General features: G+C 36.6%; 1 protein-coding gene and 1 long non-coding RNA gene across 4 annotated transcripts in view; both read left to right on the plus strand.

The window, feature by feature from the left end:
* The window catches only part of KCNIP4 (potassium voltage-gated channel interacting protein 4), a 1,126,248-nt gene that overhangs the window by 804,873 nt on the left and 298,538 nt on the right, over window positions 1-22,837 (plus strand). The window lies entirely within an intron of this gene.
* On the plus strand, window positions 699-13,779 carry LOC119871272. Its single transcript, XR_005357403.1, has 3 exons — window positions 699-816; window positions 12,352-12,401; window positions 13,567-13,779. It is a non-coding gene; the product is annotated as an uncharacterized LOC119871272 (long non-coding RNA).

Genomic DNA, 22,837 nt, shown 5'->3' on the forward strand with positions numbered 1-22,837 from the left:
ACTACTTGTATCCTGTGACCTTGTGAGGAAGGCCTCCCAAGGAAGGGACAGGTAAACCAAGACCTAACTGACAAGAGGGAGGCAGCCATGCAGATACTTGCTAAAAGCGCTTCCTGTGACAGGATAGGCAGTCCCGATGCCCAAAGGTGGATCCCCTAGGCCCCACTGAGACTGAAGGAAGGGCAAATGCACCTGGAGCACTGTGGGTGGTATAAGAGGGGTGTTTGAGGGAGGAGATGTTACAGAGAAGACACAGGGCAAGAGGTTGGGCTTTCATTCTCATTATAATGGGGAGTCTCAGGGTGTTTCCAGCAGTTGAGGCCTTGACCTACTTTATGTTCTTTTGTTTGTTTGTTTTTATTTATTTTTGAGAGAGAGAGAATGAGTGGGGGAGAGAGGGAGAGAGAGAATTTTAAGCAGGCTCCCAGTGCTGCATACGGAGCCAGACTGGCCCTGAGATCATGACCTGAGCCAAAATCAAGAGTCAGACATGCTTAACCAGCCCAGCCACCCTGGCGCCCCAATCAACTTGGGTTTTTGAAAGAGCCCTTTGGCTGCTAAGCCGAGAATAGACTTAGGAAGGGAAGAGGATGAGCAGTGCAGAGCCTGTTCAGGCTGCACAGGTGACAGATGATTGTGATGTAGACAAGAGGGGTGCCAGAGGACAGGGAGTGAGTGTGCGTGCAGGAAACAGGCAGTCGGCGTCAGCTCTGCGTGGCTCTGAGTACTGTGGCCAGGACTTGGCACTATTCACTGGAAGGTAGCAACAGGATAGGACGTGGATGAGAGCCTGTTAAAATATCCAAAGAAGTTTCTGTATGTATATAATCACACTTTAAATATATTAACAAATATTCCGTATTTTAGTATAAAACTTTTAAATGTTAATAATGTTAACAATTTTCTTGAGCAACAAGCAAAACATCTTCTTTCATAATAAGACTATGGGAAATAAAGCTGGATGAATTATGCTGATGGGATATTCTGACAAGATGAAGAAACCTCAAAGTAGGACGTATTCAGAGGAGACTCACCAGGATGATGAGTTAGAGCTGCATTCTGGGAAGAAATATTGATGATGTTGTGTGTTTAGTCTAATGAGAAGGAGGCGGAAACTAGATACCTGCCTTCTAGTGGTTCAAGGACTTAGGGGTATATGGAAAATGAAACTCTTTTAGCACCAAAAGGAAAACTAGAACTTAATGAATAGAAGCTGCAGGTAAATAAGGTTCTGCTAAACACAAAGAAAAACCTTGGGAACATTAGAGTTGCCCACCATGAGATAGATTCTTGAATATTCTCCATCAGTATAGTTTACCCTACAGACAATTCACAAGAGTGAAGAATGAAGCAAAGGATGGGGTTCCTCTAGATTCTATTAGAAAAATAGAAGAGGCTATTAATTATTAACTCCCAATGCATTTTTTTCTATACTACGCTATTTTTCTTTCATATTCTTAAAAGGAATTTCACCAGTAAGCATCTCGGTAAGTAGGTACTATCTAAATTCTACAAACCACAAATATTAAAATACACTATTATTATTTTAGTGTCATGCTGGGGAGATCTAATTCATATTTGCATTCTAAAAATAAATAGTAATATATAAAATCCATTTTTTAATTCAGTTGATGTTTGCTTTTCTGGTTTTAAAAATAAAGTTCTGATGTTATATAGATTTGACAAATAATACCAACTCATAATTTCTCACGACTGTAACAACTAGTAAACCACCCTGTTATGCCATAGTTTTAATGCTCATGATATCGTGCAGTCAGCAAGTTGAAAAGATATTATAGTTGTGTTATTTATGCTTGTAGAGCTCGGAAAGACTTGTACTTTGGGAGTGCGTTAAAAAAATCAATTAATAGTGAATTAAAGCAATTAAATAAGTTGTTTTAGCATTTGCGATGCTAGAAGCACTGTTATCTTACACTGTAAATCAAGCCAATTTCAGCAGTAGACGGGTTTTGTCACGTGTATGAAATCCTTAAATGCAATTCCAGTGGGTCTCAGTACCATTATCTCCCCAAATCTGGGCTCTCAAACTGTTGTTTTCCCATACCCAGCCAAAGCCGTGTCAGGTATTCATTTTCATGGCAGCCTTTTGACTAGATTTGGTACTTTGCTGGTTTAAGGAAGCTTAATTTTTAAAAGACATTTGTAAATTACCCATGAGGCGTTCTGCTAAGAGGCATCAGAAAGCCTTCCTAGAAGATCAGACATAAAATAAGGAATCAGTTTACATGAAAAGGAAAGAAAGGTGTGACTGTGTGCTTGAGAAACAGAGCCCTGGGTGGCTAAAAAGGCTGGCAAGTGAGTCCCCAGAACAGAGTGGACACTGGTGAATCTTGTGGAGTGCATGAACGAATGGATGGTGGAGTCAGTTGGTTAACAGACATTCGATGTATTTAAGATTAAAATATTGGCAATATGGTTGTGAAATACAAGTTGTTAACACTCTGAAGTGAGATACTGACCCACCTTTTAATATTAACTTATTTTTAAGGACACTGGTGATGATTTTATTGACAAAACATTGTTATATTTATGTTGAGTTTCTTATTTTTCGAAGTGCATTCACATGTGCCACCTCCTTTTTGCTTGACAGCACAGTCTGATCCACCGAAATTGTTGGGTTAGCAAGAGGAGGACAATTGCTATTTTAGTAACGATCCTTGGAAAGTGAAAAATTATACAGCTTAACAATTATGTCCAAGCTTGCATTCGATTGCAGTTTTTTAACACTGAGATCTTAACGTAAATCTTTAAACTTAAGAAATTTAAGGTCGGAGTTGTTTCCTTGACAATGACATTTGGAGGGTCTCAGAGAAGTGTGACTTCCTCATCTATATGTCCTTACTTCTTAGCCCAAAACTGGCCCTGAGTTGCGGCCAGTAGGTAATGATGATAAAAATACCAGATAACTATTCAGCACTATTTGATGTTCCTTCCACCTAAGTTTCTGGTGGATTCTATGACAGTAGTCCTCTGTATCTATGGTTTCTCTTTCCATGGTTTCAGTTACCCAGAGTCAACCAAGGTCCAGGAGTGGATGATCCTCCCTCTACACTATTATCAGAAGGTCAATAGTAGCCTAACACTAATCACAGTGCCTGCGTCACTCACCTCCCTTCATCTCATCATGTGGGCATTTTAACATCTCACGTCATTACCAGAAGAAAAATATCAATACAAAAAATAAAATATTTTGAGGAAGACTACATTGACATGAATTTTATTACAGTGCATTGTTTTAATTTTGTGATTTTATTGTTTATATTGCATATTGTTTAGTATATCCTATTATTTGCTATTGTTCACCCCTTACTGTGCCTAATGTATAAATTAAGCTTTGACATAGATCTGTATATATAGGGGGGAAAAACACAGGATGTGTAGGGTTTGGTACTCTCTATGGTTTCAGGCAACCACTTGGGGTCTTGGAATATAGCCCCCATAGATGAGAGAGACTACTGCATTCAATCCCTCAAAACACCTTCAGGGGTGGGTACACTTCGTGATCCAAATGATAGCTGGGACAGTTATAACACAAGAAAGGAAACCAGTAACGCAAACCACAGAGCGAGTCAGTGGAAAATCCGAGGTGTACACCCTGGTCTACCAGATATAATCCACGTACTATTAATCACCGTGACCTACTCTCGTAGTATTTTCTCTTTCTTTGTGGGGAGAGGGATATAAAAATGCCAAAGCACTATTTTTATTGATCAGTGATCATAAAACATTCCCTTTGAATGCTTCAACAAAAAGTTTGGAAGCTACTTGTCAGGATAATATATTTAAGAGAACATTTCTTTTTCCAAAGCAACACCATAAATCATTAACTAAAAGCCATATTTCTTGTCAACGTATCTAATTTCAGCTTGGAAATGTTTGTATTGGAGTGTGTAAAGCAGTAATGTGATAGTAAATTCTCATGATGACAGGCTGTCAGGATGAAATTGTTGGATTAGCAAGAGGAGAAAAATTGCTATTTTAGTAACAATCCTTGAAATGGAAAGTGAAAAATTATACAGCTTAACTATTAATTATGTCCAAGCTTGCATTCAATTATAGTTTTCTAACACTGAGATCTTAATGTAAATCTTTAAACTTGTAGAAATTTAAACTCGGAGTTGTTTCCTTGACATTGACACTTGGAGTGTAAGTGTTCCATTTGCGAGGAGATTAAAAAATATTTCATGTGACCATAGACTCCAGAGTCATTTGATTAAGAACATCATACATGAAAAATGTAATTCCATACCTCCTTTCCCTAAAACCAGTATGTATTTTAGAAGTTCTTACAAAATACTTAAACTGTTTATTGTTTCCCTTCTTTTAAGGAGCCCTAGACCTTGTTTTCCAGAATCAAGACACCTTTCTTAAAATCCTGGGATTCGAAGTCAGAATGGATCTGAATAATATCATGTACTCTATTTGACATTTATGTCAATACTGAATCAAGAGTTGAATTTTCTTTACAATTATTCTGAAATGATAATGTACAATTTCATTGATAATAATATGGTAATGACGATCATTTTACCCGTTTGGACAAAATGTCCTGAGATAAAGTATATATATATTAGCTATCAGAATCTTAGATTTTATTGGTAGTCTTTTCTCTAATTCATAGAATTTAGGCATTTTTTTAATGTTTCCCACAAAGATTGCAGTATGTTGTATTGTAATTTAATACAATTTTTTCTCGTTAATTTAATACAAAACAATATTTTTTTCTCGTTAAAGAGTCCCTTCCCCCTCACACACACACATACCATTGGAAAACAACAAATTTTTTTTTTATTCTATTCAGTTCAGGGATCTAATTTTACTTTCTTTCATATTCAAAATGTACGCTCTCTTCCATCCTGGTCCCACTAATAAGAAGAGGTCACTGAGACTTGAAGAAGCAAATTATCCAGATTTTTCTTACTGATAGTGCTGGTTGCTGTAGAGGGATTCTGGAAACAACTGTGTTTTCTATTACTTTTTAAATTTTGTATTTAAATTCAATTTTCCAGCTTATAGTATAAGACCCAGTGCTCATCCCATCAAGTACCCTCCTCAGTGCCAGTCACCCAGTCACCCCATCCCTCCCTTCAGAAGCCCTTTGTTTCCCAGAGTTATGGGGTGTCTCATGATTTGTCTCCCTCTTTAATTTTTCCCCACTCAGTTCCACTCCTTCCCTTATGGTCCCTTTCACTATTTCTTATATTCTGTGTATGAGTGGGACCATATGATGATCGCCCTTCTCCAATAGACTTGTTTCACTCAGCATAATATGGTTTTCTGAAGCAATTATTTGGTGTGAACAGAAAGAACAGAGGAAAGGCCACCTTAGTTTAGTACAACATGGCTATCAGATCCTTCCAAGAAGACTGGGGTTTTAGACTTTTGTAAAGTCAATAGCAGTCTTCTGTATGTTCTTTATACCACAATATAATAAATGAAGTCACTTCCTAAATTTAGACAGGTGTGTCTTTGCAAGGGTAGAGAGCAACAAAAGAGGAGGGGTGTATAAAATAAGACAAGTAGTTTTTGTTTTTATATAAGAGCAATTAAATATTTATGTGGATATAGGGAAAACAACAAAGAGTAAGTCATTCTTTTTTAATGTAAATTCAATTAGCCAACATATATAGTACATTATTACTTTCAGACGAGAGTTCAATAATTCATCAGTTGCGTATAACACCCAGTTCTCATCACATCATGTGCCCTCCTTAATGCCCATCCACTTAACGCATCCTCTACCCACCTCCCCTCAGGAACTCTCAGTTTGTTTCCTACAGTTAAGAGTCTCTCATGGTTTTTCTCCCTCTTTGATGACTTCCCACTCAGTTTACCCTCCCTTCCCCTCTGGTCTTCTGTGCTGTTTCTTATATTTCACAAACGAGTGAAACCATATGATAATTGTCTTTCTCTGATTAATTTATTTTGTTCAGCATAATGCCCGCAGGTTAATCTTAATTCAGAGCTAAATGCCACGAAAATTTGAATGCTATCTCTAACTATTATTGTCTCACACATCCAGGAATTGTGCAGTGAAAACACAAGACAAAACAAAACAATAAGAGAAACATTTCTTCATTCTCTCTTTATTTTCACAAACTCTCTAAAATAACCAGCAACTGCTGGGGTCTGTGTCAGGGAGGAAAAAAGAAAAATAACCAGCAACTAGTGATCTTCTATGTTTCTCCCCCAGTGATATCTACTTCATTTTGTGATTTAAATTAACATAATCCATCTGGCATCTTTGGTCTTCTTGTCTGTCAATGCGTATTTAAAGGTGATATTACCTTTAGGACTTAATTCCTTTTGGTTAACAGAATTTAAGCAACTTAAATTCGGGAAAATAAATCAATGTCAGATCATTATTCCATGTCTTCCTAGGAACTACATCACACTCATATCTGAGATCAGCATCTTCTGCTCAGTGGCGTTTATCACAACCTCAGTGGCACAATATAAAGAATATAGATGAAAATTCTCAATAAGGGTTGATTGAAAGAATAGAGGGTATGTTGGTGAATGCAGATAAAGGAAAATAATTAGTGTAAGACTGGCATGGATTACTACCCTAGCTCCAAATGTCAAGCAGCAGGGTTTATTTACTGATTCCAGGATTTAAAATATTTAACCTGTATTGTAGAATGGATGATGTATTAGTTTGCTAAAGCTGCCATAACAAAGTCCCACACACTGGGTGGCTTAAACAACAGGAATTTATTGTCTCACAGTTCTGGAAGCTAGAAGTTTGAAATCAAGGTGTGCACAGAGTTGGTTCTTCTGATACCTGAGGGAGATTCTGTTTCATGTCTCTCTCCCAGCTTCTGGAAGCCTCAAGCACTCCTGGTACATGGGGTCCTCCCTAGGTCTTCACAGCATCTTCCCTCTATGCCTGTCTGTCCTGTGTCCAAATTTCAAGTAGGACACCAATTGTATTGAATTAGGGGCCTCATTTTAACTAACTAGATTTGCAACAGACATATTCCAGATAGGATCACTTCATTCTGAGACACTGGAAGCAAAGACTTCAACATATGAATTTGATGGGGATGCAATTCAGTCCATAACTGATGGAATATATTTTATTTATAGAACATATTCCCTAAAAATAAATCAAGGTTTAATGGAATGAGATATTCCTTATCCATTGTGTGATTTGCATGAGGACATAGAATGATTCTTCAGTACCTTGGCATCTACATCAATTAGCATAAGGCATGTCACAAAATAAGTGCTAAGTACAAATTGAATGAGTGAATGTGTGCATGGTGTATTACTTGTATTAGGGCTGCCATAATGAAATACCCCATATTGAGTGACTTAAATAATAGAAATTCCTAATATTACATTGTATGTTAACTAACTGGAATTTAAATAAGAACTTTAAAAAATAGATATTTATTTCTCACGGTTCTGGTAACTAGAGGTCCAAGATCAAAGTATCAGTGAGTTTGCTTTTTCCTGAAGCCTCTCTTCTTGGCTTACAAATGACCACCTCCTTGCTTTGTCCTCACAGTCATCCCTCTGTAAATGCAGTCTGTATTAATCTACTCTTCTTATAAAGACACTAGTCATACTGGATTAGGTCCTATGCTAAAGACTCAATTTTAACACAATAACCTCTTAAAGCCCCTGTCTCCAAAAACAGTCACATTCTGTTGTTAGAACTTCAACTTATGGATTTTGGGGGTACAAAATTCAGCCTGTAACACCTGGGTTTAGACTAAGCTTCTATCACAAAAAGATCCTAAAATACAGTTGGATCAAGAAAAATAAATTTTACTTATCTCTCATCTAACAATAATTCAGAAGTAGGCCAAAGTCCAGTGATCAATAGCCTCTGCTGCATAATGTCATCTAAACACCTAGGTTCCATCTATCCCATTGTTTTCCCATCCCTCAGGTATGATTCTCATTGATATAGTTGAGACTGACTCGCCACATAGCTTTCAATTTGTCAGACCCAAAACTAAGCTCTTTTGCATATGTTAAATGATTATAATTGTACATTTTAAGTATTATGTCATAAAAAAGAGAAATTATGAATGCATAGTATAAGTTAATAAATAATTCGTCCTGCTTTTCATCTCCAAATGGAGGGTCCAGAATTACTTAACACCTGGAGTAAATATGACTCCCTCCTTTAGTAATTCTCAACATAACCTGACAATACATGTTTTAAGCTCTGAGCATATTTTCAGATGATCATTTGTTGAAGACTGATGAAAATCCAAATTCTAGATTACAAGATGTTAATCTTCAAGAGAATGAAGATTGAGCAGTTTCTACTCATCCACCCACTTAAAAGTTCTAGCCATAAGTACATTATTATTTTAGAAATTTAATTTGCCTTACTGAGGAAATGCTGCAATGCTAAATTCTACTCATTTAAAAATATGCATATTTCTTAATTGATTTGTTATACTGGATCCAGTTTGTCATTACCATATGTTTCTCCACCTTTCCATAAGAAATTTGTATATTCAACCTCAAGCCTATAATATAGTTAAGATAATACATGCTGCTGTAACAAATAAATATACAAGTAGAAGGAGATTTCTCACTCTCGTAAAGCATAAACAGATATTTCTGATTAGTCAACAGTTGTTCCTCAAGCAATGTTCAATCTCTTTCCATCTATTGCTTTTGTCATCTCCCCAGTCTTTAGCTAATCCTTGCATCTGAAGGGAAAGAAAGTAGAAATGGTCTCCATGCTTCTTTTTTTTTAATAATAAATTTATTTTTTATTGGTGTTAAATTTGCCAACATACAGAATAACACCCAGTGCTCATCCCGTGGTCTCCATGCTTCTTAACTACTTTTGCTGGTGAACATTCTGTTGGTAGAAACTAATCACATGTCCCCTTCATACAAGAGGTGCGGGTTATGCTGTCCTTGGCTGGGCAGCCACTTCCTAGCATTACTCTGCACTAGAGAAGAGGGCACAACTGTTGGATGGAAAGCCAATCGTCTCTGTACCAAACATTTCCTTTAATTGAGCAATGTGATGGCCTTATATATCTTATTGGAGCAATTTCTTAACATCAAGTCAGATGCCAGGACTTCTCTGAAAGTAAAATACTGTTATTTCATGTACAGAAACAATTCTGAACTGAGCCACTAGATACTATCTATTGAAAAATCGGTCTTAGTCAATTATTCAGTTAACATTATATTATGCATCTAATTGTTTTAAGCCTGTTACCAATCAGTTCAAATCTTCGGGCAAACCAATTGTCAGAATAGTTATCCAAAGCCTCTGGGGACACAGTTTCTACTCATCTACCCACTTAAAAGTTCTAGCCATAAGTACATTATTATTTTAGAAATTTAATTTGCCTTACTGAGGAAATGCTGCAATGCTAAATTCTACTCATTAAAAATATGCAGTTTCTTAATTGATTTGTTATACTGGATCCAGTTTGTCATTACTATATGTTTCTCCACCTTTCCATAAGAAATTTGTATATTCAACCTCAAGCCTATAATATAGTTAAGATAATACATGCTGCTGTAACAAATAAATATATAAGTAGAAGGAGATTATCATTTGGTATACTAGGTAAATGTACTTTATTAGTATTTATTTTTCAGTTGTTTCTCTAGTTCTCTAGTTCATGTTCTAGTTCTCTAGAATCTATAATATCATAATTTATCATTTTCCTTCTTAATCTCATAAATACACTCTCATTAAAAGCATAAGGTCTAAATCAGGATCAGGCCTTCATCCATGTTGTTCATTTGTCCCAGACTTAGGACCCATACTGTCCTTTTCTTGTATGGCCCAGACCTCTCTCTTCTGCAAGTGGTCCTATAACAGTGTGTCAGAGGATTCCTACTTCAGGCCTTGGCCCAAGAGGATTCTAGGTACTGAGCGTCTTCAGGAAGCTGAATGTTTAAATCCTGTAACTTTCTGAGTATGAGAAAGAAGCAAACAAGGCCCTGGATTTCTGAAGAAGAGTTTGGATGTCTGAAGCCAACCAAGGAGATTGGGTTCTCCAAAAATTTAGTGTACAGGGATAAAAAAATTAACATTTATGGAAGAGAGAGGGTGGAAGTAAGATTATAGAGAGGAGAAGTCTTATTATTGCAGAACCACAAAGTCTCAACCAACCCTGTAGGGAGTTCTGGGGTGTTAGAGTTATCCTATATTGCCCCAGAAGAGTTGGGACTTTATACTCATTACAGAGGTCCTTGAGTGAGGCAGCTCTCTGCAGATCAGTCAAACCCTGAAGCTGCTGACAGCCTGAGTCACTCTTTATGTTAGCACAAACGTTTCTTCCCTGAAGGAGGATCTGGGTAGTGGAACTCTGTATCCATCACATAGATAAAAAATATAATAAATTAGTCTCTCAGTTCATCTACCTTTGATTCCATCATATACTCATGAACTAATGGCATATTCTGAGGTCATAGTCAAAATACCAAACAACTACCACTCTGCAATTCCACCCATCAGAACCAACCCCAACCATAAAAAAGTCCATTTGGTCTTACCAGTGTGAGCTACTTGGGTATCAGCACTTAGGCAACACAGTGTTCCCTATGCAACTATGATGGTAAATTTGTTCCAGTCTTCAGTGTCAGGAAAATAGTTTATCATGGAAAAGAAGGAAAATTTTGGGTAAGTAAGCTTATAAAGGGATTGATAAAAGCCCTTACATATTTTTACTAATATAATTGAACATTATGGTTGGACTCCATAAAGGCTTGGTAAATTCCAGGCATTCTGTTCAACTCTTCAATTATATCATTTAACATTCCCAGTGCTATGAGACAGGTTCAATTATCATCCCACCTACAGGTGATGAAACTGGAGGTTAGGAATAAGTGATATGCTCATAGACAAACACCTCATATCCTGTAGGAACCTATATTCCATCCAAGTCTGGAGCTTCACTTCAATAACTACTGTGCTCCCCATTTAAATTTAAATTTCTGAACATTCATGGATTTATCTTTCCTTGTATCCATTGATTGCAGAAAAGATAGGGTTGTGAACAATGCTGATGCATTTTCTTCTTATTCAGTTTGGTCTCTTCCTCCTCTGTTATCCTGGGCCACCAATCTTTAGGTTTACAAAGTACTACCCCACGTTTTTTTTTCCCCCTGACTAGCCACTGGAAATTTGCATCTTTCCTCTTTACGGCTTTGCTAACCCCTTATTAGAGAGAAAGAAAACAAGAGGATCTGGGTACCTTTTGCTTTAAACTCAGGGCATTGAATTGTGCCCTAAAATTTATACTTTCCAAACACTGACTATCTTTATGCCTACTTTGGTCCTCTTTTCCATTCTTTAATTTACCTTTTCAATGTCTGTGAATATAAAATATTGTTACAATACATTGAAATAGCATGCAATGCCTGAAACTCCTATAATTTTTCTTTCTTGTTTGGAAATCAGTGCGATGCTTTTAAAATATGCCATTGAATGAGCTACAGATAACCAACGTGCTACAATAATGAGAACCTCAGTTTCCAATGTCTTCATATATTTTAGCTGTTATCATTGCAATTCTTATCAAATGCTTTCCAAACAATGGATTGAAACACATTAGTAAGTCATGAGAATTTTTCTGTGAAATACAGCCTAAAAGAGCTAATAAAACAGATAATTCTCACCTCCAAGATAACCACTATGCTATGAGTTATTTTTGAACCATTTAAAAAGAAGTTAATTTCAACCTTGTAGCAGAAGTCTCTTTCAAATGGAGATGCTATTGTTCAATTCTCACTGAGTATGACTATAAGAAACAATGGTTAATCCTTTTTATGAAAAATGGATTTAAGTCCATATCCACTCTTTAGGAAAATTCTGAGGTAATCAAATCAAGTTTAAAAGTATTGTGTTGAGATTTTTTTCTTTGAAAAACAATTATTACAGCTACATTTTACGTTAACAAAGTCTTCCTTCATAAATGATGTACTGTGAAAGAATTGTAAGAGCTTCCTAAAATAAATGCAAATAAAAAAGTGATTGAAAGTCTACTTCACAGCAGAACTATATGCTTCTTTTGAGTAACTAAGAACTTTCTACATGAATGGTGGCCATGTAGACACATGGTATACAAATTATTGCTGGTCTCTAAGTGGTACTTCACACAGTTACACAATGGAAACAACCAGTTAAAATTGTCCATATTGTGAAAGGCAGGAATATGTTTTTAATAAGTTATAAGTAATTACATGTAAAAATGAGTAGCCAAACAATAAATACTTCTGAATATTCCCCATGTACAAGCCACTCTGTAGATGTATGCTTAGTTAGCTGGGCTTTGATAACAAAATACCATAGACTGCGTGGCTTAAATAACACATATTTATTTCTCACAGTTCTAGAGGCCAGGAAGTCTGAGATCAAGTGCCAGCATAATTGGGGTCTGGTAAGAGGTCTCTTCTTGCTTCTAAATAGTTGCCTTCTTGCTATGGTCCTCACATTGCAGGGGTGGGATGAGGGGATCAAGGTAGCTCTTATCTCTTCTTGTAAGAGAACTAATCCTATCATAAGGACCTCATCCTCAAAAATCTCATCTAAACCTAATTACTTCCCAAACATTCAGTCCATAATACTATGTCATAGAAGAAGCCTTCTGAGAGTTTCAGCTCTCTCTCAACAGTTTACAATTGCCCTTTTGATGAGTTGATATGATAGATGTACATTGACGGTGAGCTCTGTAAGGGCAGAAAGACTATGATTCGTTGATGTCATCTTCAGCACAAAGTACATTAGTATAAAGTGTGGAATAGGTATTTGTAGGGCAAATGAATGAATAATGAAGAACATGAGACAGACACATGCACATAAAAAAATAACAGCAAAAGACAAAAAAATATCTTGTAGGCAAATACATCACACTTTGTCATATGTGTGGTAGAGACATTTTATCTAAAGGTCCTAGAAGGAAAGGTGTCATCATGGAAGGATAATCTGGACCTGGTGAAGAAGTGGGATAGTGAAGAGAGGGAATTACTAACTGAGGAAAATTGTATAAGAATAAGCCATTGATAGGAAATCCCAGGGTGTTTGCTAGGGATGCTGCATCGTCCAAATTTACCACAAAGATGGTGGAAGAAAACTGAGAGCTTAAGCCAGTTACTACTGAAATTCACAAACGAGGGTCTCTAGATTCCACATTAGCTGATGTTCTTTTTATCTTGATTCTATGCCTCTTTTAAATGTTTTTAATGAGTTGTGAATGTGTACATACATCTTGAAAATTTTCACATAAAATCTAAATTCTCAGCTTTCCATAAAAGTTCTGTTATTTAACATTACTCTAACATCCAATCAGTGAGATCCATGGGAGTGAAGAAACAGTGGCCAAGACTGCCCTCCGGTTGTCTCCCCCTGACCCCACAGATTCTTTTCACTCATTTATGTTTATCAGCCTGTCTTCTTACAGTTTGAGAGATCTAATGAGGATGTGGCTTGAGATCAGATCTCTCTGTCTCTCTCTCCCAGACACACACACACACACACACACACACACACACAGACACAGAGGCAGAGGTACATGATAGAATCATCGTGAGCTTTAATTCTTCCAGCCCTAGAAGTTTACAGCTGTTCTGGTAACTCACAAGTGGCAGTGTGAAGTCAGCAATGGTCACAGCTCTGAATGCGACACTAATTCAAGTCAACAGAAGACCCTATTAAGCCTGAAAGAGACAGAGGAGATACAGGAAGTATAGTAAGTTAGAGAGGTGAGACTTTATATTCAATCTGAAATCCTGCCACGGAGAGGGAGTTATTCAATAAAGAATGCCTTACAAAAGGAGGGATTCAATGTCCTTCTTTCAGCGACCAAATTACCTTCAAGAAATTTTTCTGCATACTTCCTAGAAATCTTAAACCCTGCTACTTCACAGCATATAAAGACTGTATGTTCTCAATGGTCTGGAATATAGAACTTCCCAAATCAGTAAGGCAGGGACTTTCTTTGAGCAATTCTGACATTCATAGGCCCTAATCCTAGGGAAATGAATATACAATTTTGCATAGAATTTCAGAAGGTTCAGGGGATTCTTGGAAAGACCCTCGTTAGTTGTCTGTATAAATTCCATATTAAAGACATTTCATTCAAGGATATTATCAAAAAATGATTTAAAGGTTAAGCTAATGAAATTTGGAACTCACAGCAAAGGCATGAGTTTCTAAATACTCGGATAACTGTGAAATTATCTCAAATGTAAGGATCATGGAGGAGAGGAAACAATTTGATATAACAGGAGGGAAATGGGGGACATAGAAAGGAGACAATTGGGATAGGAGATACTGGGGAAATAAATAGAATCTGATTGATTATCCAAATTCCAAATATTGATGGTTTAGCCATATTATGGACTATCTAAGACCTTCTGATATCCCAGCAACGACCCATTGACAATATAACATGTTCCCATTTCTTTCCAAAGTCAGGTTTGCTTGTAGCATAAACTTATTTTCTGTTTGAAACTTGCCTCTCTCTTGTGACCTGCATCTTACTACATGATGTAAAATGGTGGTGGTGTACCTTTTGTAAACCCCTTACCATTGATACTAAACTGGAAGAATTTTAGAGCCAAATTAGTCTTGATCTTGCATTTATCTTCTCCAACATATTCTTACCCTCAAGTTTTGTAGAAGCTCAATATTTTATTTAATAAGTTAAGATTGTAATTAAAGTTACATTTTAGGATCAAAACATTTCAAAACTCAAGGGACAAACTGCTTTGTTTTCATTTCAATTCTGTGGATGGTCAAACATTTTCCATGTTTTCCATATTTCCTTCACAATAGAAGAAGAGGAACTAGGTAATATTTGGACAACACCTAGTGATTCAAAGGAATGAATTTTTCTACAATATATCACCGAGTGACAAGTACATGATAGCATGTAATTAAGGGAAACTTAATTACCATTTTTTAGTTAAAAAAAAATACCTGTCCATCATGAAAGCAAATGGACTTTAAAATTGAAGAAACTGAAAGATACAACAGGTATCATAGCAGAAAAGAATTTTTCCTGTTTGTTCTGAGACTCGTCATTTACCTCACTCATCTATCAAGATTCACACATGGTCTCCTTAAGACATGAAATGACTTACAAAAATCTATCCTAGAAAAGGACATGGATGTTAAAATAAGTGAAAGAAAAATGACACTTTTTTATTTCGGTGTTCAAAGCAGCAAGGCCCAAGTGCTATGCCCCATAGAGGAGCAAACGTGAATAAAACATGCGTTCTGCCTCATGAGGAGCTTCCAGTTTGGCAGACAAGCTAATGCATGGAAATAATTGCATTTCTGAGGGGAAATACAGAATTCCTGATGCATCCTATGGCAGCTTAGAACAGCAGAGTTGTTCTAGAAAGGAACCTCCGGAGCCATTTTTGAAATGGCTGGCATTTGAGCAATGCTCAGAGAATGAATTGAGTTTGGATATAGCTCTCTTCAATGGGGTGCTAAATGTGAACTAAATTACTGAAAACAGAAGAGGCCAGTAAATGAAAATCACTCAGTGACATTATTCTTTACTGAAAGCATGCTTTCGACCTCCAACTGCTCAATTTACCAACTAGCTTTTCCTAATTAGAATGTCTGGAGATAAATATGGTATTTTTGAACCTGAGAGATTAACCACAGGAAAATATCTGTTATTGTTGTGATCATGGTGCCACCATGATTTGATCCTTTTGTATTGGCAGTATAATTATACTATGATTGCACTGTAGCCTGCAATGGCCTAAAAGTTAAAAAAAAAAAAAAAAAAGATTTAGGAAGAATTCCTAAATATTTATTTTCAGCTTTGCATCGCATTGCTAATTTTATTTTCACTTTTATGCATAAACACTAGCATTTGCTGGTTACTTCAGCTGGGTAACTTCAGACTAGGGATAAATCATATAGGTTGCCTTAAGGGTTTTACAGCTAACAGGAACAGAAGTGCTCTTCAACACAGGAATATATTAAACAGGCTCTCATGCCTCTCGTTGCTGGGTAAGTGGGTATGTCAAGATGAGCCATGAGATGAACGGAGTTCAGTTATAAAGTGTGTACACAAGTAAATTTAACTAAGAATAGCTTCCGTGAATGATTGGCTTTTAAGATTATTAATACATGGAGATGGGTGAAATGCAATCTTTCTAACGGTGTTACTGCCACTCACTTGGATTTTACATTGTTTCCTTGGGTGGAGGATAAGAAACGGAGAATGACAGAGGTCCTTAAAATGTGCACTGGAATGTGGCATGGAATGAACACACTTGCTATGCAGATCACAGCAAGTAAAAAATAAACATGCAGAAGTAATCAGGTGTCCTGAGTGCTGTGAGAAATGCACTTACGTAGAGCCTTTGGGGTAGAGAGAAGACAGTCCTCAAATTCATAGCACAGACAGATTAAGGATTTCACAGGAAAGAAACATTTATACAATAACATGAAAAAGCTAACATCTTTTTAAAACATTGAGCCCAAGGTCCTGAGAGGTGATACATACATTAGGGCCAAGACTGTACGTATGGAGGTTGAATAGCAAGAGTTGGTCACCCATGAACGTTTAGTGTAATTATCTGGTGCAGCATAACCAACCACTCCAAACCTAGTAGCTTGAAAGAGCAATGATCATTACTACGTACTATTTTGTGGACCAGGGATTCAGATAGGGATGATGTGTTTCTGTTCCACAATGTCCGTGACTTCAGCAGAGATAACCAGAGGTGCTGAAAGAGCTGGGGGCCATTAGGACATCTCCATCTCTTTCTCCACGTAGCCTTCCCAAATAGCTAGCTTGTGCTTCCTCACGGCATGGCCATCTCTGCATTGGCAGACCCTATCTCAGGTGGATTAGGGCTCCTCTAAGAACAAAGTGGAAACTGCCAACTCTCTTAGAGGCCAGGCCTTCCACTGGCCGTAGTGTTTCTTCCACCACAATGCACAGGCCAGCCAAGATTCAAGGGCAGGGGACACACACCCTACTTTTCAATGAAGAAATGTATCAGACTTTGTGGCCCTCTGTCATCAGTCACGGATGTTCTTTCATTTAATATCTGTTTATCAAGTGTTTACTGTGTACCAGGCACTGCTCTACTTGATCTTGTTACCATGACAATAAAAGAAAATCTATAACCATTTGAAAGGTTTTCCAGTGAAAGGGAGAGAGAAGAGAAAAGCAAATAAATATGAACATGGCTGTAAAGCAGTGTGGTAATGATCGTGTTCACCACATATACATAAGCCACTCTACATGTCCCAGCCTTGCTTGCAGTTGGTTTAGGGCCACCTGAGTAGTTCTGGATGGTGTACTGTGAGCAGAAGTGTTGTGGGTCACTTTTAGGCCAAGCCAGTTAAGATCCAACATGCCTCTCCCGTCCCTTTCCTTTTGTCTTTCATGTTTACATATGTCAGATCATATGAGTTGGAGGAGGGACATGCGACCTACATCAAACTATTATGGAAGCAGGACAAAAATCTTAGTGTGCTAACCCATTGAGATTTGGGGTTTGTTCATTACCATAGAACGAGGTAGCATTACTTAAGCTGACTACTGTATGTAACTATTGCTATGAAAAAAAGTAGCTCAGGGTAAAGGGATACCAGATAGCTATAGAGACTGGAGCACAGTTTGTAGAAAAGGGGTCAAGGCAAGAATTAAGGTATGTTGCTATAAGAATGTTCTAGGACTTTTACATCCAGTCCCAGATTTCTTCTGCCATACCACACTGCCTCCTGCCTATATTGGAGGGTTGCAGATATTCTTGATAGTTGAATACACATGATATTAGCATGAGTTTTTTTTTTTTTTTTTTTAATGATCTGTTAAGTTTTAAAGGGGAATGAGGAAAAATGAGGTTGTAATTAATGGAGAAAGATCTTGCAGGCCAGACCGTGGAGACCACATTATTTTAGCCAATAAAGTTGAAAAATATCCTATGCCCTTGGACGTGGCTTTACCATAACACTTGGCATTTATTCTGGCATGTAGAATCAGTGTGGTTTGGCAAAACTGACTAAAATGAAAGTAGCTGGCGCTGGGAGACTTTTCTTAAATGTTGTTTTCTTAGATAGCTACTTCTCTAGCACTGAGGTGATGATGGATATGTTTGGAGCCAGAGGAAACAAGGCTGTTCTGATTACTGTTTCTGTGACAGGAAGCACACCATTAACTTCTCTGAGACTCAATTTCCTCATGTGTCAAAAAGGAACAATGATGCCCTCTTAGTTGAGTTACTGTCAGAAATATCAATTATATGTATACACAACTTATCAGAATGCCTGTCATAGACAGATTTTCAATAACACAGTGACCACCATTTTATTATAATTAATGTTGTAGACATGACAGATGCCAATCACTATAGGATAGGCACTGTGGAGGATTCCAAGAATCCCTTGACATGGTCCTCATTCTTTCTTTTTTAAAGATTTTATTTATTTATTCATGAGAGACACAGAGAGAGGCAGAGACACAGGCAGAGGGAGAAGCAGGCTCCCCAGAGGGAGCCCAATGCAGGACTGGATCCTGGGATCCCAGGATAATGCCCTGAGCTGAAAGCAGTTGCTCAACCAGTAAGCCACCCACGCATCCTAACATGGTCCTCATTCTTAGGCTCAAAATCTTAAGACAGTAAGAGGAAAAAAATCCTGAAGAGATAAATTAATGTGCTAACAAGAAAAGCCTTATGAAAAGAGACGCCAAAACACACTAAATAAATTTTTTAAATAAATTTTAATATGATGACAGAGACCATATACACTTTGTCAGTAAGAAGACAATCTGTTTTAAAAGCATTGGGATTTTTTTGTTAATTTTTAAAACATATTTTTATTAATAAGTAGCAATATAGGTATTTTCCCAGGTAGAGAAAGTGACAGTCCTAACATTGTGCCTTTTAGGTTTCGTTCTTATAGTGGCAGAGTAGATATCATCTTAAAACAAGCTTCAGTAACATATATATTTCATCTTTAATAGATTAGCTGGTAACACTCTTCCTCAAAGATCTCTCCTTTTTCAAACAGAATATTTCCTGATTTGTTTTGAAAGTCTAGATCCTACCATCTTCTCTGTTTAGCACTCTGAATTTGAAACTCAAAACAGAAATGTTAAAGCATAAAGACCTAACATCCTCATGGTCAGGACAAAAGTTAAGTGGAGAATAGCAATCCATATTTTATAATATGTTTTCAGTAAAATAGTAAGGACTCGAGAGCTGGGTGGGTCTGCCCTTCTTTCTTTCTACCAGTGTAGGCTTTGTTCCCTTGCTCTACTAGGTCCATTTTGGATCATTTAAATATGCCAATCACCTTCCATTTGTGATTCTACTCATTTCTGGACAGACAGAACAGCAGTGTTTTCCTCCTAGAAATCATGATAAATCTGTTATGTTATTCTTTTCATTTGCATTGCACTCAAAATAGGTCAGTGGGAATGAATATTTTTCTGACTTCCTTCTGAATTTCAATCATCATAGGTAACCCCAATAAACACAATGAAAATTTGCTGTCATTGTGACAGCCCCATCAAGCATCTTGTCAACTATATCAAATTAAATTTCCTATTCTTCAATATAAATCACATCATAGTCATTGAAAGAAATAAAGCAATATTGTACAACACAAAACAAAGGTAATAGCTGTCTGAGTCTATCAAATTACTGGGATAATCAATCACTCATTTCTGCAGTATTTCATCAGTCATGTAATGATATACCTGGAACATGGAAAGTGCTTAATGAAAGCAGATATTATTTCTATTTAAAGGATAAATTGTTTTTCATTCATTATTCATATTTTTCCTCTTCAGATTTCTCTAATCATTTTTCCATAATCTCATTTCCCTAATAATTAAAATGTGGATTCAAGAGCTATGACTTTATGTCACCTGTATTATCTAAGTCCTAAATGTTTCATTCATCTACACTTATATACAATCTATACTCAGTGGGATTGAGGTGAGAGTAGCATAGAGAAAATAAAGGAGTTATCAGCAAGTTTTGGCTCTGAATCTCCCTTTAACTACATGAGGTTTATTATACTTAAGAATCAGAGCTTTGGTCAATAGGAAAAAGGTAGTGAAAAATGAAAGAAAGGAAATATTTTGAGACAAAGCAGATCATGGAGATTACAAGTCATTTGCAATGTTCTCAGGTTTGCTACTCAAAGTGTGATCATGCATGAACCAGCAGCACCCATCACCTCGGAGCCTGTTAGAAATACAGATTCTTAGGCCCCAACCCAGATCTACTGAATCCATCTGCATTTTATCCAAGATCTTCAGGGGTTTTGTCAAGATCTTCTCTCAAGATACTCAAGGTTTCACACAAAGCTGAGGAAACTGGAACTCAGCTGCCTGCTTTGCCAAAAGCTGTATGGTTGGAAACGGTGAAAGCAGATGTAACTCCCAATTGACCTTTGATCTTTCCCTACATCACCTTGAAAAATAATTTTATTGATAATCTCTAAGAGCAGAATTTATTTTCTCTCCTTTTGAAATTTAGATGATGAAACTAGTGTACCTGACTTAGACTTTTTAAACATTTATTCCTTCTGGATGTTAAAGTAGAGCCTATTCAATATTAACAATTTAAAGGACACCAAAAGTTATTTTTTTAATTACACAATTCTTTCTATTCTTTCTTTATAAATATAATCAATCCTCATTCTTCACAGATTCCATGTGTACAAATTCATTTACTCACTAAATTTGTCTGTAACCCCAAAATCAACACTCATGGCACATCAACACTCACAGTTATTGTGGACGTCCACAGAGAGGCAAAACATCAGAGTTACCTGATGCACACATTCTTAGTGGAATGCCCAGGGAGGGAAAAAGCCGATGCTAAGCCTTCTTGTTTCAGTTCTTGTGCCATAAACTAGTGTCCTTTTCACCATCTATTTGGTTACATGCTTTTCATACTTCTGTGCTCTTTCTTGGTGATTTCCCATTCTAAGTCCCCATGCACAGGGGTGAAGTGCTATCTGGTCTTGGGCTTAAAAGGGCTGTGAAGTACCTTATGGAGAAAACATGTGGACTAGATAAGCTTTGTTCAGGTGTGAGTTATGCTGTTGTGGCTGTAAATTCAATGTTAACGAATCAACACAGAAGCACCCCTCTCCCCTTATTTGCAATCTCACTTTCAATGGTTTCAGTTACACAGTCAACCATATCTAGAAGCATATGATCCTCCTTTTGCCCTATTATCAGAAAGTCATTTGTAGCCTGGTGCTAACATCACATGCCTATGTCATTCCCCACTTTATCTCATCATGGGGGCATTTTATTATTTTGAATCATCATAAGAAGGGTGGTATAGTATAGTAAGATACTTAGATCACAGTCACATGACTTTCATCACCGTCTAAAGTTATAATTGTTCTATTTAATTATTAGTTATTATTGTTAATATCTTACTGTGCCTAATTTGTAAATTAAACTTTATCAAAAAAATAAAAAAATAAACTTTATCATAGGCATGTATTTATAAGAAAAATATATAATAAAAATATAGTATATAAAATATAGTATATATAGTATATATAGGAAAAGTATAGTATATATAGGAAAAATATAGTATATACTATAAAAATATAGTATATATAGTTTCCTACTTATAGGAAATTTGGTACTATTTGCAGTTTTGGGCATCCACTGGGGACCTTGGAATGAATCCCTTATGGATAAGGGAGGACTTCTGTATATATTAAATAAGATAACTTTAAAAAGAAATAAACAGACAAGTTTATGTATTGATTAGTTTATGAAAATATTGTGACCAGAGGCTTGCAAAAACTTAATCCTATATGTCTTTAAAAGCAGTGATTCACTAATTCAGTGTTTGCAATGACTTTATAGAACATAACTAGTCCAAATAATGAGGATTGATTATATATATTTTTTGTTGTAAGAAATATGCAATATCATATTATCTTTCTGTGCCTTTTTTACCTGAGCATCTACTCTGTGCATACACACACACACACACGCACATATATATGTATAAACACACACAAATATATATACTTTCCATATGTACACTTTTTATTCCTCTATATATTATATACTTTCTATATCTCTATACATTATTTTTTTGTTCATGGATCATATCTATCAGGGACATTTTCAGGCATTAATTTTCCTTAGGAAATGACAGTTTAATTTGATGACATGGTATATATATACTTAATTATGTAATGCAGGCTATTAGGGTTCAGGGCAGAATAATGAGTAATCCTATTAGGTTGCTTGATCAGTGGTGGCTGGGGTCCTCATAGAAGGCTTCACAGTAGAAGTGGAGTTTAAATCAGACACTGGTGAGGAAGTATAATTGCCTTAATTGGGAAGAGATCCCAAAATCTATACATAGGAAATAGGAAATGCTGGCAGGCTCTAGGGAAGTAAAGGGGACATGAGGAGGGACAATAAGAATTGGATGTTTGTTCCTAATAGAAACTAAGGGTAATAAGATGCAGACAAAAATGGTAGGCACACAATTCTGAAGATCTTAGAGAAACCCACCAAGGGACAAAGAGTCTGTGTAAGAGAGGAATAAGTAACATTGCCTACACTCTTCTGAGTTCTTAGTTGAGATCCTATAATAAAAGACAGATTAATGAGATGAAAACAAGCAGATGTTTATTAACATATATACCTCAGTGGGGAAAAATGGATAGCCCAAAAACTAGCTTAGAACTCTGGCTTATATTGCATTTTTAGCATAGAATAATACATTTGTGAAGAAATGACAGGATAAAGGAAAGCATAGGCTTCTATGGGTGAAGATGAAGGCGAGTTATTATAGTGTGTTTTATAGATTCTTCCGGTTCAGTCTTCTGGCTGGGTGA

This window comes from Canis lupus, chromosome 3 (assembly GCF_011100685.1).
Source record: "Canis lupus familiaris isolate Mischka breed German Shepherd chromosome 3, alternate assembly UU_Cfam_GSD_1.0, whole genome shotgun sequence".
NCBI classification, from domain to species: Eukaryota; Metazoa; Chordata; class Mammalia; order Carnivora; family Canidae; genus Canis; species Canis lupus.